We start from the raw sequence: 5,304 nt of genomic DNA on the forward strand, positions 1-5,304 counted from the left end.
AATATGTGGGAGTTCATCTACAGAGAGGCCTAGAGAGGCTTACTATCTGTTACCAGATAACCACCTCAGTGGAAACTGAAAGCAATATGGAACTCAACTCCAGGGAGGCTTGGTGAGGCCTACCACCTGACATCCACAAATCGGGGGAGCTCGTATTTTCTTTATGAAACGCACAGTATGTGGGAGCTAAATCTCCAGGGAGGCCTGGTGAGGCCTACCACCTGGCAACCACAGTATGTGGGAGCTCGTCTTCAGAGAGACCTGATGAAGCCTACTATCTGAAAACCACAATGTGCTATTTAGTGGAACGCACAATATGTGGGAGCTAAATCTCCAGGGAGGCCTGGTGAGGCCTACCACCTGGCAACCACAGTATGTGGGAGCTCGTCTTCAGAGAGACCTGATGAAGCCTACTATCTGAAAACCACAATGTGCTATTTAGTGGAACGCACAATATGTGGGAGCTAAATCTCCAGGGAGGCCTGGTGAGGCCTACTACCTGGCAACCACAGTATGTGGGAGCTCGTCTTCAGAGAGACCTGGTGAAGCCTACTATCTGAAAAAAGCCACAACATGCTATTCCGTGGAAACGCATAGTATGTGGGAGCTAAATCTCCAGGGAGGCCTGGTGAGGCCTACTACCTGGCGACCACCGAACGTGGGAGCTCACCTTCAGAGAGACCTGGTGAAGCCTACTATCTGAAAACCACAATATGCTATTTAGTGGAGACGCACAGTATGTGGGAGCCAAATCTCCAGGGAGACCACCCAGCCCCTCATGTTGAGGGAAGCGATGCTTGAGGTGCATAACAAATACACACTGGTTGGATGAAGCCCAAGGAACACCGGGGGCGAATCATCCCAAGAAAGGGAACGAAGCGGAGCGCGTAACCCTTACCATACAGGATTTTAGAAAGTGCGCAGAGTCTTGCGTGCACACTTACCACTTTATGTGGATTTCAGAAAGTGCGCAGAGTCTTGCGTGCACACTTACCACTTATGTGGCTTTGAGAAAGTACACAGGCAAGCGTGTGTACAGAGAGGTTCCCAAGCATCGCAGAGGCGCTGGATCGCACGGGAGCGGTGAGCTCCAACCCTCTTTTCTAGGCGAGGGGAGCATCACCTCGCCAGGCGGCCCCTCAGAGGACGCAGTTCGAAGTTCCCTTGAAAGGGAACGTCTCAGGTTACGAATGTAACCATGGTTCCCTGAGAGGGAACGAGACACTGCGTCCTCTAGCCGGACATCTATGGAATTCCCTGCAGTGCTGTGCCAATTCTTTGGCCACCTAGCTACTGTAAGGAAACTCACAGAGATTGTTAGTAGACATATAACCACCAGCAACATAACGTCCATAAACAGGTAGAGCAAGGGTTACCTACTCACCCACCCTCCTGTACTGGAGTCCCGCTGCGGGGCGCCCCCTTCTGGTCCAGACCGTCAGTAAGGCGGTTGCTATGAACATAGAACCAACCAAAACATCATAGGTCCAGAAGGAGACTGTTATGTGAGAGACCGTCCACCTAACCTCGATCAGGTGGAAGCTGGTGGCTACAGGGGAATTAGGCAGGGGAGGACAAAAAACAGAGGTTAAAAACAGAGGTTAAAAACATCCGGAGCTACTAGGTCATACTACCGCTCTGACCCGGGCGAGGACGCTGCCTCGTCCGAATCACGTCCCTCAGACCCTGCTTACCGCTCCGTGACCCGCGGTTCCTCTTGCCCCTGCCCTTAGGCGGGGGAGGAGCGCGAGCCGCAACACTAGCCTTCTGCGCCCCTCTACGACCCTCAGATCGAGATGAGCCAGGACCCCTGAGTTGCTCGGGCTCGGACCTGGACCTTCGTGGAATGAAGGATTTAAAGGCCGCTGAGCGCGCCCTTGCCTCCCTGAACTTCCCGACCACCATCTCGATGGAGGTACCAAAAAGCTCAGAAGGCGAGACCGGAGCATCGAGAAGAAACCCCCTTTCTTCCTTCCCGATGTCAGCCAGGTTCACCCATAGATGTCTCTCCGTCACCACCATGGCCGCCATAGACCTGCCCATGGCGGAGGCGGCCTGCTTGGTAGCTCGGAGAGAGAGGTCTGTGGTGCGGCGCAGCTCGGCTACCTGGTCAGGTGAAAGGCCCTCACCTGTATCCAGGTCCTTCAGCAGGTCAGCCTGGTAGGCCTGGAGCACCGCCATCGTGTGCAGTGAAGCCACAGCCTGACCGGCTGCCGCGTATGACCTGCCATTTAAGCGGGATGTATCTTGGAGGGGCTTAGATGGCAAAGCGGGAGATTTAAGAGAGGATGTTTGCCCCACAGAGAGATAGCAAGCCAGCGTCTCTTCTACAGGGGGCATCCTCTCATAGCCGTTCTCATGCAAGCCCTCGATATTAGCATAGCTCGTATGCTGAAACCGGTGGATGCGAGAGGAAAACGGCCTCTTCCATTCCTTTTCGACTTCTGCATGCAAGTCAGGCAAGAATGGAAGGCTCACCTGGGCTGGAGGGCTATGGTCAGACAAGTACCGCTCAGCAAGGCGACCTCGTGGCGCCACCTTGCTGGCACGCTTCCATGGCAAATCTAATTTTGCCGTGGCGCGATCCATAACCTCTAACAGCTCCTCATACGCGGGACAGGAGGATTGAGAAGGCTCAGCCTCAGCTTCTTCACCACTCTCAGACATCTCCTGCTCTTCCTGGGTAGAACCCAGCAGAGCACTAACTTCAGTGTCAGAATGGGTTAATGATACCACATCTGCCTCCCGAAGTTCGCTCTCGTTCGCCGCCAGAGAGTGTGAAAAGGAAGGTCCCTCTCTACACTCCTCAGCGAGATCCATTTGTGATCCCCACGAGCTCATTCTCCTCCGTGCCTCGGCAACGGCGGGACCTGAGCCGCGGGATCCAGATGGCTGTCCCTCTTTCCTCGAAAAGAGAGACAAACGAGAGTGGAGCTTTCTCAGAGAGAAACGCTCGCAGTGCACGCAGACCGCCCCCTCAAGGACATCGCGCGCGTGCTCTTCGCCCAAACAAGAGACGCAAAGAGTGTGCGTGTCATCGGGTGTCAGATAACGCTGACACGGATGCACACACTGTCTAAACGCCTTGCTAGTGGAAGCCATGATGAAAACAGTAATAGATCGCTCTTACCGTTTTGGTCGTTTCTCAGATGCACGCTTCAAACAAAACAGTCAACTGAAGACGAAGAAGATAGTGACGGGTCCTACGGGCGCGTATTTATAGTCGCGCTGGTAGTGACGTCAGAGGCTGTCGCCGGCCAACACGTTGGCGTTTTTCAAAGTATGCTTCAGACACGGGTCACGACGAGGTGTTCCCCATAGTGTCCCCTCAGAGGACGCAGTTCGAAGTTCCCTTGAAAGGGAACTTATGTTATAGCTTCAATGCTCAAGATTGTCAGTTTACAGGTTTCTGAGACCAGTAATGTTGAAATAGTGCTTCTGTTCAAATGAAGTGAAATCCCGCCCAAATCTGCTCAAAAGCTTGTCTCTCTATGAGAGAAAGCTGCTTCATTCAATATTCAGTGCAAATCTTGCCAAACTGAAAATGCTTATGTCTTATGAAATAAAATGATTTCTGCAATGCGGTGAGACAGTTTTTAATGTGTTAGAAGTTATATGCACAAAAACTTATGTTAGGCCTTCAATACTCAAGATTGTCAGTTTAAAGGTTTCTGAGACCAGTAATGTTGAAATAGTGCTTCTGTTCAAATGAAGTGAAATCTAGCCCAAATCTGCTCAAAAGCTTGTCTCTCTATGAGAGAAAGCTGCTTCATTCAATATTCAGTGCAAATCTTGCCAAACTGAAAGATACTTGTCTTATGAAATAAAATGATTTCTGCAATGCGGTGAGACAGTTTTTAATGTGTTAGAAGTTATATGCACAAAAACTTATGTTATAGCTTCAATGCTCAAGATTGTCAGTTTACAGGTTTCTGAGACCAGTAATGTTGAAATAGTGCTTCTGTTCAAATGAAGTGAAATCCAGCCCAAATCTGCTCAAAACTTGTCTCTCTTTGAGAGAAAGCTGATTCATTTAATATTCAGTGCAAATCTTGCCAAACTGAAAATACTTATGTCTTATGAAATAAAATGATTTCTGCAATGTGGTGAGACAGTTTTTAATTTGTTAGAAGTTATATGCACAAAAACTTATGTTTAGGCCTTCAATACTCAAGATTGTCAGTTTAAAGGTTTCTGAGACCAGTAATGTTGAAATAGTGCTTCTGTTCAAATGAAGTGAAATCTAGCCCAAATCTGCTCAAAAGCTTGTCTCTCTATGAGAGAAAGCTGCTTCATTCAATATTCAGTGCAAATCTTGCCAAACTAAAAGATACTTGTCTTATGAAATAAAATGATTTCTGCAATGCGGTGAGACAGTTTTTAATGTGTTAGAAGTTATATGCACAAAAACTTATGTTAGGCCTTCAATACTCAAGATTGTCAGTTTACAGGTTTCTGAGACCAGTAATGTTGAAATTGTGCTTCTGTTCAAATGAAGTGAAATCTAGCCCAAATCTGCTCGAAAGCTTGTCTCTCTACGAGAGAAAGCTGCTTTATTCAATATTCAGTGCAAATCTTGCCAAACTGAAAGATGCTGATGCCTTATGAAATACAATGTTTTTGCAATGCTGTAAGACAGTTTTTAATGTGTTAGAAGTTATATGCACAAAAACTTATGTTAGGACTTCAATGCTCAAGATTGTCAGTTTACAGGTTTCTGAGACCAGTAATGTTGAAATAGTGCTTCTGTTCAAATGAAGTGAAATCTAGCCCAAATCTGCTCAAAAGCTTGGCTCTCTTTGAGAGAAAGCTGATTCATTCAATATTCAGTGCAAATCTTGCCAAACTGAAAGATGCTTATGTCTTATGAAATAAAATGATTTCTGCAATCCGGTGAGACAGTTTTTAATGTGTTAGAAGTCATATGCACAAAAACTTATGTTATAGCTTCAATGCTCAAGATTGTCAGTTTACAGGTTTCTGAGACCAGTAATGTTGAAATAGTGCTTCTGTTCAAATGAAGTGAAATCCAGCCCAAATCTGCTCAAAAGCTTGTCTCTCTTTGAGAGAAAGCTGATTCATTCAATATTCAGTGCAAATCTTGCCAAACTGAAAATGCTTATGTCTTATGAAATAAAATGATTTCTGCAATGCGGTGAGACAGTTTTTAATGTGTTAGAAGTTATATGCACAAAAACTTATGTTAGGCCTTCAATACTCAAGATTGTCAGTTTAAAGGTTTCTGAGACCAGTAATGTTGAAATAGTGCTTCTGTTCAAATGAAGTGAAATCTAGCCCAAATCT

The sequence above is a fragment of the Carassius carassius genome, unplaced genomic scaffold, assembly GCF_963082965.1.
Source record: "Carassius carassius unplaced genomic scaffold, fCarCar2.1 SCAFFOLD_67, whole genome shotgun sequence".
Classification (NCBI taxonomy): Eukaryota; Metazoa; Chordata; class Actinopteri; order Cypriniformes; family Cyprinidae; genus Carassius; species Carassius carassius.